The 12308-nt window shown below is 40.2% G+C and overlaps 1 non-coding gene across 1 annotated transcript; it reads right to left on the bottom strand.

The window, feature by feature from the left end:
- Window positions 1–5220: 5220 nt before the first annotated feature.
- On the bottom strand, window positions 5221–5324 carry LOC130948683 (small nucleolar RNA R71). Its single transcript, XR_009073154.1, has one exon. It is a non-coding gene; the product is annotated as a small nucleolar RNA R71 (small nucleolar RNA).
- Window positions 5325–12308: the final 6984 nt, after the last annotated feature.

Genomic DNA, 12308 nt, shown 5'->3' with positions numbered 1-12308 from the left:
CTTGATGATGAGCTTCCTCATGCATCTCTTGAGAACCGTGATGGGCTTCTCTTGCTTGCTCCATCCTCTTCTTGGTGATGGGCTTATCCTCTTCAATGAGGATGTCTCCTTCTATGATGACTCCAGCTGAGTAACATAGATGGCAAATAAGGTGAGGAAAAGCTAGCCGTGCCATAGGTGAGGGCTTGTCGGCTATTTTGTAGGTTTCATTGGAGATGACCTCATGAACTTCTACTTCCTCTCCAATTATGATGCCATGAATCATGATGGCCCGATCCACAGTAACTTCAGATCGGTTGCTAGTAGGAATGATGGAGCGTTGAATGAACTCCAACCATCCTCTAGCTATAGGCTTGAGGTCCAGTCTTCTTAGTTGGACTGGCTTGCCTTTGGAGTCTCTCTTCCATTGAGCTCCTTCCACACAAATGTCCATAAGGACTTGGTCCAACCTTTGATCAAAGTTGACCCTTCTAGTGTAGGGGCGTTCATCTCCTTGCATCATGGGCAAGTGAAACGCCAACCTCACATTTTCCGGACTAAAATCCAAGTATTTCCCCCGAACCATTGTGAGATAGTTCTTTGGACTCGGGTTCATACCTTGATCATGGTTTCTAGTGATCCATGCATTGGCATAAAACTCTTGAACCATTAAGATTCTGACTTGTTGCATGGGGTTGGTTAGGACTTCCCAACCTCTTCTTCGGACTTCATGTCGGATCTCCGGATACTCATTTTTCTTGAGCTTGAAAGGGACCTTAGGGATCACTTTCTTCTTTGCCACAACATCATAGAAGTGGTCTTGATGGCTCTTGGAGATGAATCTTTCCATCTCCCATGACTCGGAGGTGGAAGCTTTTGTCTTCCCTTTTCCTTTTCTAGAGGATACTCCGGTCTTAGGTGCCATTGATGGTAATGGAAAAACAAAAAGCTTGTGCTTTTACCACACCAAACTTAAAATATTGCTCGCCCTCGAGCAAGAGAAGAAAGAAGAGAAGAAGAAGAAGAAGAAAATATGGTAGAGAGGGAGAGAGGTATGTTCGGCTTAGGTGAAGAAGGAGGGGTTGTGTTGTGTGAAAATGAAGTAGAATGGAAGGGTATTTATAGGGAAAGGGGAGGAGGTATGTTCGGCCATTTGGGTGGGAATGAGAGGGAAATTGGTTTGAATTTTTGAAGGTAGGTGGGGTTTATGGGGAAGAGTGTATGGATATGAGTGGTGAATGGGGTAATTGGGAAGAGGAATTGAGGTGATTGGTGAAAGGTGTTGGGAAGTGTGACATGGGGAAGAGTGAATTTGGATTAGGAGAGTGTGATTAGGATTAAAAGGTAAGGTGGGAATATGTTAGGTGGGAATCCTGTGGGGTCCACAGATCCTGAGGTGTCAAGGAATTCCATCCCTGCACCAAATAGGCATGTAAAATGCCTTCGTGCATCATTCTGGCATTTAAACGCCCATTGGTGCACATTCTGGGCGTTCAACGCCCATGCAAAGCATGTTTCTGGCGTTGAACGCCAGTTTTATGCTTGTTACTGGTGTTCAGCGCCAGTTTTTCCTCTCTGGGCACATTCCTGGCGTTCAGCGCCAGAATGTTGCTTGTTTCTGGCGTTCAGCGCCAGAATGGTGCTCTGTTCTGGCGTTGAACGCCAGCCAGATGCATCTTACTGGCGTTGAACGCCAGCCCGTGCGTCCTCCAGGGTGAAATTTTTTTCTGCTGCTGTTTTTGATTCTGTTTTTAATTTTTATGATTTTTTCGTGACTCCTCATGATCATGTACCTAATAAAACACAAAATAACAATAAAATAGAATAACATAAAATTAGATAAATAAAATTGGGTTGCCTCCCAATAAGCGCTTCTTTAATGTCAATAGCTTGACAGTGGCTCTCATGGAGCGACAAGGTGATCAGGTCAATGTTGTATAGTTGTCCACACCAAACTTAGAGTTTGGATATGGGATCTTAACACCAAACTTAGAGTTTGGTTGTGGCCTCACAACACCAAACTTAGAGTTTGACTGTGGGGGCTCTTCTTGACTCTGAACTGAGAGAAGCTCTTCATGCTTACTCTCTTCTGTCACAGAGGAATGGCCATGTGCCTTAAACACAAGGTAGTCTGATGCCAAGGCATCTTAGGCTAGTTTCACTAGCATTTTTCTGTTAGTTTTAGTTGTTTTATGCATTTTCTTGAGCTTAAAGTAACCAAGAATGGTTAAATGAATAACAAAGCAATGAACCATCCAAACAGTATGATTTTGATGCAAATTCCATGAGTTTTTAGTTATATTACTTGAATGCTATGAATGGAAGATTTCTCATGAAATTTTGCAAGACTTTGATGCAGTTGTTTGGATGATTTCAGGGAAGAAGAGGCTAGGCAAGGAAGCAACAAAATCAATAAAGGAAGCTTGAATATCACATGTGGAGTTTAAGTTCCAGTTTAAGCTTAAACTGGAACTTAAACTGCCAAGCCATATAATGCTGGGAACTATCAGTGGCGTTTAAGCTCCAGTTTAAGCTTAAACTGGAGCTTAAACGCCAAAATCATGAAAGCTGAGGAAAAGCTGAAAGTGGCGTTTAACCTCCAGTTTAACCTTAAACTGGAAGTTAAACGCCAGAAATGAGAAATGCACCAGGGAGCCATTTCCACGTTTAAGCTCCAGTTTAACCTTAAACTGGAGCTTAAACGTGTTCGACCAAAATTCTCCTCCAGGGTTGCTTTCTTCATTTCCACGTTTAAGCTTCAGTTTAACCTTAAACTGAAGCTTAAACGTGTTCGACCATTCCACTCCAGGGTTGCTTTCTTCCATTTCCACGTTTAAGCTTCAGTTTAACCTTAAACTGAAGCTTAAACGTGTTCGACTACTTTACCCTCCAGGGTTGCTTTCTTCCATTTCCACGTTTAAGCTTCAGTTTAACCTTAAACTGAAGCTTAAACGTGCTTGAGTTATACCACCTCCTGGAGTGTCCAACGTTTAAGTTCCAGTTTAAGCTTAAACTGGAACTTAAACGTGCTTCCACAAAAGGCATCACTGGAAGTGTCTGGCGTTTAAGTTGCAGTTTAAGCTTAAACTGCAACTTAAACGCCACTATTTGAAAAGGTTTCTGGGCCAAAGATATTGCAGTTTTAAGTTAGCATTTGAGCACAAACATTAACTTAAACGTACTCTGGTATGAAACCCAATTGAATATCATGGTTTATGGGATTGGGCCTGAAGAATTGATGAGTCTGGAATTTCAATTTGTTGAGTCATGTGTCATTACTTGATTATCACTAAGTTGGCTAAATGAATGTTACAGAATTGGATCAGCAGCCTCATCAGGATTATGGATCATAAACCCAAAGCAAAAGGAAATCAGGGAAAGGCCTCAAAGCCCAAGAAACACAACAGAAGCTCAATTTAGAAAGTGTATAAATAGGATAGAATTTAAGTTAGTTGAAGGACTTGGGATCATTTTTCTAGTTTTCATACTTTTTGTAATTGAATTCAGAGCTATGACTCACTAAACCCCCTTTCATTGGGTTAGGGAGCTCTATTGTAATTCAATGAATCAATAATAGTTTTTATCTTCTTCTTCAATCTTTTCTCTTGAATTTTTGTTAGAAAGCTTCTCGATCTAATTCCATTGGTTAGTTGTCTTGGGAAAGAAACTATCCATAATTGGAATCCTTCGGAACCTTGGGAAAGGAATGGAGGATTCATGCTAGAGAAGCTTTCTCACAGTGAATTGGATTGGGGTTTGGATGGATATTGTGACATATAATCCTACAAAATTGTGGTTCATGAAACTGTGTGGTATAATCAGTGATCGAACGTCATCTCTTCTTATGAACATTTAAACCAAGGGATTGGGAATTTGTTTGTTTTTAGAGAGAATTGGTGAGCCAAGGGATTGGGATCCAATCATATAAGATTGCCAAGCAAAATTCAATGAACGCATTGGTTGAGGAAGGGATAAAAATGTTTTGATTCAGAGATCTCAATATGTCCTGAAACCCAATGAATTCCCCATTTCTGATCTACCACTTTCTCTTTACATTCTGCAATTAAATTCATGCAATTACCCCGATCCCTTTTTAATTTCAGCAATTTAGCTTCTCGCTCTTTAATTCATGCAATTTAAGATTCCGCAATTTCAATTTCTTGCCATTTACGTTTCCTGCCAATTTTACATTCCGCAATTCTCATCTAAATCTTGATTCCACTCAACTAGAACACACTTCTAATCCGAATTGCTCACTCAACCAATCCTTGTGGGATTCGACCTCACTCTATTGTGAGTTTTTACTTGACGATAACCGGTGCACTTGCCGGAAGGAATTTTTGCCGATCGTGCAATTTCCTAAAATCGTAGCATCAAGTTTATGGCGCCGTTGCCGGGGATTGGTTTTCGATTGACAATTCTCAAATTGGAAGTTAACTAGATTGAGCATTTTTCTTGTTTTGTTAATTCAGTTCAAGTTACTTGTTGAATTTTAATTTCTGCACTCTGTTACTTGCTTTCTTTCTTTATGCCTTTAAATTCAAGCAACTAACTCACTGACTCACTAACTATTTGAATTAATTCCTCAACTGCTCTAACCATACTCTTCCATTAACCAAGAGTATTTCACTTGTTTATTGCCTGTGCTGTGTTCTTGTATGACAGGTAGGAGAGGAGAGACATCAACTCCTCCATATACCGAACCAGAGAGGACCCTTCATAAACTTAGAAGGGAAGCAAGAGGGAAGAGAGTACTGGGAGAAGAAGAATCTGAAGGAGAATCTGAGGACAATTTTGAGGAAGCTCTAGATCTCAACATGGATAGAGAAGTTCACAACCATGAGAGAGCTGATGGAAACAATGCCATTCCCGAGAGGAGGGTTCTTGGTTCATACATAAACCTAACCTCTGGGAATTATGGTAGCAGCATTCAGAAACCACCCATTCAGGCCAACAATTTTGAACTCAAACCACAGCTAATATCACTGGTGGAGAATCATTGTTCATTTGGTGGGAGTGCTAATGAAGATCCAAACCAACATCTCACAAAATTCCTGAGAATTTGCGACACTGTGAAGTCCAATGGAGTCCAGGAAGATGCCTATAAACTGCTCTTGTTCCCATTTTCACTTAGGGACAAGGCAGCTAAGTGGCTGGAATCATTCCCAAGGGGGCCTAACAACCTGGGATGAGGTGGAAAGCAAGTTTCTGGCACGTTTCTACCCCCCACAAAAGGTCAATAGGCTTCGATCTGAGGTTCAGACTTTTAGACAACAAGATGGTGAAACTCTCTACGAGGCATGGGAGAGGTTCAAGGATTTGACAAGGAAATGCCCACCAGACATGTTCCATGACTGGGTGCAATTGCATATTTTCTATGATGGACTTTCTTATGAATCAAGGAAGGCTGTAGACCATTCATCAGGAGGTTCATTGAACAGGAAAAAGACTGTGGAAGAAGCCATTGAAGTGATTGAGACAGTGGCTGAGAATGAGTACTACTATGCTTCAGAGAGACACAACACTAAGGGAGTCATGGAGCTGAACCATGTTGATACAATTCTAGCCCAAAACAAGGTGTTTGCCAAGCAACTAGCAGAGCTCACCAGGAAATTAGAAACAAATCAAGTGGCTGCAATACACACACAAGATCAAGAGGAAGTAAGCACTGAAGGAGGTGATTGGGAAGAGGCCAACTATGTGGGAAATCAACAAAGGCAACCATATGATCCACATTCCAACACTTACAACCCAGGCTGGAAAAACCACCCAAACTTTGGGTGGGGAAACCAGCAAACCCAATCACAAAACCACAAACCTTACAACCCCAACCAACATAACAATTCCACATACCAAAACTCCAACCAAAGATCATACCAAGCCACACAAAACACTTACTCCCAACCACCATATCATGGCCAAAATAATCAACCTGCCCAACCTAATCCGAACCAACAATTTCAAGATCAATTAAACAGGATAGAAGGAATGCTTGCAAACATGGGTCAGGACATAAGTGAGTTGAAAAGCTTTAGGGATGATGTGAGATCTACCTTAAGGAACCATGGTGAAAAACTCAAGAGGATGGAGTCTCGAGTAGGAGAGCTATCTCAACAGGCCCCCAAGTCAACTGCAGTGTTCCTAGTGACACAGAAAAGAATCCTAAAGGGGAACAAAAGGGAGTGAGATGGGAAGAATGCAAGGCCATCACCATATTGAAGGAAGTCTCAGAAGAAGAAGGAATCAGACCCTCAGAACAGGAGCCAGAAATCTTGAAGGAAGGTGTGAAAGAAGCTAAGCAGGAAAGTGAAACTGAGCAAGCCAAGGAACTGCAAAATAAAGGCATGCTGGAAACATACCAACCAAAAGTACCATTTCCTCAGAGGTTAAGAGGAGGTGAAAAAGGGAAAACATATTCAAGGTTTTTAGAGACATTTAAGTCTCTCCATATCAATATTCCCTTTCTTGAGATTCTCCAGCAGATGCCTACACATATCAAATATTTGAAGGAATTGCTGAGCAAGAAAAGAGTTTTGAAGGGAGGACAAACTGTAATAATGAACAAAGAATGCAGTGCCCTCATCAAGAAGGACATAGTCTCTAAGAAAACAGACCCAGGAAGTTTTCATATCCCCTGCATCATAGGGGAAACAAAAATTGACAGAGGATTCTGTGATCTAGGAGCTAGCATAAATGTGATGCCTCTGACTCTTATGAAGAGGCTACAACTGAATGAGGTGAGATCCACTGATGTAATCATACAACTGGCTGACAAAACTCAGAAGCAAGCTGAAGGGGTAGTTGAGAATGTGCTGGTGAAAGTGGGAAATTATTTCTTCCCCACAGACTTTGTCATTTTAGACATGGAGGAAAGCTACCTACACCCTATCATTCTGGGAAGGCCATTTCTAGCCACTGCTAGAGCGCTCATAGATGTAGAACAAGGAGAGCTAATTTTGAGAATACATGATGAACAGCTCATTTTTCATGTTTTCAAACCTGCATCTGAGCCTGAACCAGAACCTGAAAAGCCTAAGGATGATAGTAGCCATCTGTGTTTGGAGGAAAGCAATCCAACAGCTGAAACTCTGAAACAGTCTTTGGAAGGCAAACAAGAATTGCAAGAGTTAAAGCCACAAGAATCAATAGAAACAGCTCAGAAGGATCCTCCTGGCATAAGGGTCAATGAAGAAATCCTCAAGAGAGAGGGAAGAATTGTAAAGAAATTGCCAAGTGGGTGGAGAAACAAGAAAATTCCCACTGAAGGTTTCTCTCCGGGAGATAAAGTGATATCAAGTCATTATCTGCCAATCCCACCTGGCCTCAAAACCATTCCTTCCCAGCTCCCTCAAGTGTTCACAATCAGGAAAGTTCTTTCTATGGAACATTTGGAAATCATGAAGGAATCAAATGGGGACGTTTTCATAGTGAGAGGAGAGGACATCAAGCACTACAATCCACCCTAACAAGGGACAACCGTCAAGCTAGTGACGTTAAAGAAGCGCTTCATGGGAGGCAACCCATGTTTTAGTATCCTTACTCTTTATTGTTTTGCTTTGCATCTAATAAAGCATGGTTGCTTATGCATGAACTTGAATCCTCAGGACAACTGTTGATAAGGTGCACTAAACATTGCATGTAAAATACAATTGGTCTCTAAGTTTGGTGTGCCTGAAGGCACCTCAAATCTTATTCAAATTGTATTCAATCTTTCATTCAAGGTGCACAACCAAACATTACGTTTGGTGTTCCTCTTTGAACACAGTTAATAAAAAGCAAGAAGTTCCTCTGGATTTAGAAATTCATGACAAGTATACCATTTGCATGTTTTAATACTTTGATTTCAATTACTTTAGGTAGTAAAATTGTTTAGGATCAAAGAGCCAAAGTGACTATGATTTATTAGAATTATGCACATTCATTAAGGACAACCAACATGGATTTCATGACATCAGGAGACATTACCAAACACTAAGTTTGGTGTCCAGTAATAAGTGTGCATACATACAAGGGTCACGGCTATAAGCTCATGAAGTCAATCATTGATTTACAATTCAAAAAGAATGAAAAACATGTACAAGTACTATTCATTATTCACATGGACCGAAAAAAAATGATAGCAAAGTTGTTTGTTTGTGCAGGTACAAAAGGAAGGATAAGAATGGATGAAAAAGACAAAGGGGGAGGTACGGTGCTTGGTCAAAAGGGAGTTCACAAGTCTTTGAAACTAACACATGGGAAAAGGAAGTTCTGCATGAAAAGATAGCTACATGTACAACTTAATGCACCCAGAATACTTCCAAGAAAGTGAAAAGCAATTCGTCTTTCTCCCTAATTCATATATTTACCATCAAGCCATCCTTCACAAATCACCCTAGCCGTCCATTTTTCACTTGCATGCACTATAAAGAACCACTTGGGGAACGAGTTCCACACCACCAAATCTCCTTCTTGCACATATTCTTTCATCATAGCATAACTACCTCTTGCCGAAAACAACCTCACCACACTTCTAACAACATTTTCTTACTTCACCTTGTCAACCTTAGCTTGTCACTTGCCAAAACTAAAGAACCAATGGCAGCCTCATCTAGCCACAAAAGAAGAAAAGACAAGCAGCCAATGGAGGAGGAAAGGGAATTTGATGTATGGAAATACAAATCAGTTTTCCATGAGATTCAGGCCGAATGGATGAAACCTAAAAGGATACTAGCTGAGATTCCCTTTGACCTTGGAGAGGAGGAGTTCCCAAGTGTTTGGGAGAAGATCAAAAAGAGGAAGTGGGAGCTCCTGACTAAGCCAATCACTAGAATCAACATCAACCTGGTGAAGGAGTTTTATGCAAATGCAGTGAGGGAGGATCCAACCAAGGAACCCACATACAAAAGCTATGTGAGAGGGGTGGAAGTTGACTTCAGCCCCAAGGCAATCATGAAAACTCTTGGCCTGAAAAATATACGTTTCAGCCAAGCAAGTTATGAGGATAGGATGATAGGAGAACCTGACTATTTGACTATTGCTGAAGACCTTTGTGCCATCAGAGCTGAATGGGTGAAAGGAACAAATGGGGCTCCAAGAATCTTGAGAAGGGGAGACCTAACACCTGAAGCTAAAGGGTGGTATGAAATAGTTAGGAGATCCATCCTACCCACTACAAACTCTTCAGAAATACTCCCTAAAAGAGCCGTCTTGCTACATTGCATTATGATGGGAGGAGAGATCAAAGTTCATAAACTCATTGCTGAACAGATACAAGAGTTTAGTGAGAAAAGTGACCCTGACTCCTGGCTCCACTTCCCTAGCACCATCATCAGACTATGCATCAAAGCCCAAGTACCACTTGAAGATGCAAGACCTAATTGGCTACATCCTAGAATGGCCATGACTGCTCACAGAATGACTCTTGGCCCAATTGCTCCAAGACATACAAAAAGAAGAAATGAAGAAGGGCAACAAGCAGAAGGGGAGCAAGAAGCAGAGCAAGAAAGAGAAGAAGAGCAAGAAGAGCAAGGAAATCCAGAAAGAAGGCAACAAGTTCCCAGAGACCCCATGGATATGAGCAGAATGCAGGAAATCATAGAAGGAATGTCTCAACAATACATGAGGTCTCAAGAGAAGCAAGAGGACTTTCACCTAAAAATGATGGACATGCAAAGGAACTTTGAATCAAGATTCCTAGATCTGCAAAGGGAACAGAATTTACAATTACAGGAATCCCTCAGCCACATAGGCCAACACCAAGTTGACAATATCTTGGCAATCAAGGAAGCCACCACTTTGCAGAATACAAGATATGCAGTTCAAGCTGATTACAACATCAGTTCTCAAATTAAGCTTAACTACATAGGGGAACATCTACACAAGATGGACCCAGCATTCCCAGCTTTTGATGAGTATTTCAAGGGGAGGAAAGAAGGAGAAATGAACAAGGCAGTGATCCTTGAAGAAAGAGTGGAAGAAACAATGAAAAAAGCTGGATTCTAGACAAAGCTCATAAGAAAAGACAAAGGAAGTACAAGTGGTCAAAAAGAGGCAAGAAGCAAGAAGAAGCAGGACCCCAAGAATCAAGAAGAACCAAGAAACAAATGAGAGGTGGTCTTGTTCCTTAATAATCAAATAATAGTTTGTGAATTGTCTTTATGAGCTTTCTTTCATTTTAAGTCATTTAAGTTTTATGTGAAATTTCTAGTATGTTTGTCTGTTTACTGCTTTGAATAAAGTGAATGTCTAGATGTTTGGATATAACTTCACCTTCTTAAACAAATGCTTTCCATGCTTGTTCTGTTTCCAAAAATAAAAGAAAAGTTTGAACAAAAGTAACTTGGCTCATTTAGTGACAAATCAAGTAGAATTAAGTGGTGGTATGCATGCTTGATTGTTTAGTCAGCTCACTGGAAATTGAGTATAGAATTATCATTTTTGTGTAGAAGTTGAATACTGTCTATGGATCTTGATGAATAAATGTCTTTGGCCATAAAAAAAGAAAGAAAAAGAAGAAGAAAAAGCCACTGAAAAAGGCAACCAAAAAGCAAAAAAAAAAAAAAATTGAGAAAATAAGCTAGGCACCAATGGTTTGAACTTCTGAGACAAATGCCTGTGGTGTTTATGTATTAAGGATATGCTTGGATGAATAGGTTCTGAGGAGTGTTTCAACACTTGGTAACTTGGGTTAACTAACCCGGGATTATCAACCAAAAGTCCATTATCAAGAGCAACCTAAATACAAAACATTTAGTCACACAAAGAGGTACTGGGCACCAATGTCTCAAGAAGAAATGTGAACTAAAATTCCTGTAGTGGATATGTGTAGTGCACTGATAAGAAAAAGAAAATGCCAAAGGCTTGTGCAACACATGACACTGAGCAAACAAGGAGCAAAGGAGCTCTAAGAAAAAGAAAAACAAAGAAGGGAAAAGTGCCAAGGACATAAGAATAACAAGAGGCCATAGCAGTGTTTGATGGATGCAATGAAAAAGTGATAATCTTACCTGATAAGAATGAAAAAGTGATGCTGCAACTTTCTGCATAAAACCCTTCTGATGAACTTCAAGTGCTTACTAATATAGCCAATGTAATTGCTTTCTGTTTCATACTTTCTTCTCAAATAACTCAGGACTTGCTTAGGGACAAGCAAGTATTAAGTTTGGTGTTGTGATGCCAAGGCATCTTAGGCTAGTTTCACTAGCATTTTTCTGTTAGTTTTAGTTGTTTTATGCATTTTCTTGAGCTTAAAGTAACCAAGAATGGTTAAATGAATAACAAAGCAATGAACCATCCAAACAGTATGATTTTGATGCAAATTCCATGAGTTTTTAGTTATATTACTTGAATGCTATGAATGGAAGATTTCTCATGAAATTTTGCAAGACTTTGATGCAGTTGTTTGGATGATTTCAGGGAAGAAGAGGCTAGGCAAGGAAGCAACAAAATCAATAAAGGAAGCTTGAATATCACATGTGGAGTTTAAGTTCCAGTTTAAGCTTAAACCGGAACTTAAACTGCCAAGCCATATAATGCTGGGAACTATCAGTGGAGTTTAAGCTCCAGTTTAAGCTTAAACTGGAGCTTAAACGCCAAAATCATGAAAGCTGAGGAAAAGCTGAAAGTGGCGTTTAACCTCCAGTTTAACCTTAAACTGGAAGTTAAACGCCAGAAATGAGAAATGCACCAGGGAGCCATTTCCACGTTTAAGCTCCAGTTTAACCTTAAACTGGAGCTTAAACGTGTTCGACCAAAATTCTCCTCCAGGGTTGCTTTCTTCATTTCCACGTTTAAGCTTCAGTTTAACCTTAAACTGAAGCTTAAACGTGTTCGACCATTCCACACTCCAGGGTTGCTTTCTTCCATTTCCACGTTTAAGCTTCAGTTTAACCTTAAACTGAAGCTTAAACGTGTTCGACTACTTTACCCTCTAGGGTTGCTTTCTTCCATTTCCACGTTTAAGCTTCAATTTAACCTTAAACTGAAGCTTAAACGTGCTTGAGTTATACCACCTCCAGGAGTGTCCAACGTTTAAGTTCCAGTTTAAGCTTAAACTGGAACTTAAACGTGCTTCCACAAAAGGCATCACTGGAAGTGTCTGGCGTTTAAGTTGCAGTTTAAGCTTAAACTGCAACTTAAACGCCACTATTTGAAAAGGTTTCTGGGCCAAAGATATTGCAGTTTTAAGTTAGCATTTGAGCACAAACATTAACTTAAACGTACTCTGGTATGAAACCCAATTGAATATCATGGTTTATGGGATTGGGCCTGAAGAATTGATGAGTCTGGAATTTCAATTTGTTGAGTCATGTGTCATTACTTGATTATCACTAAGTTGGCTAAATGAA

The sequence above is a fragment of the Arachis stenosperma genome, chromosome 1, assembly GCF_014773155.1.
Source record: "Arachis stenosperma cultivar V10309 chromosome 1, arast.V10309.gnm1.PFL2, whole genome shotgun sequence".
Lineage (NCBI taxonomy): Eukaryota > Viridiplantae > Streptophyta > Magnoliopsida > Fabales > Fabaceae > Arachis > Arachis stenosperma.
Note: the sequence above shows the minus strand (reverse complement) of the source record. Positions and strands in the feature narration are given on the sequence as shown.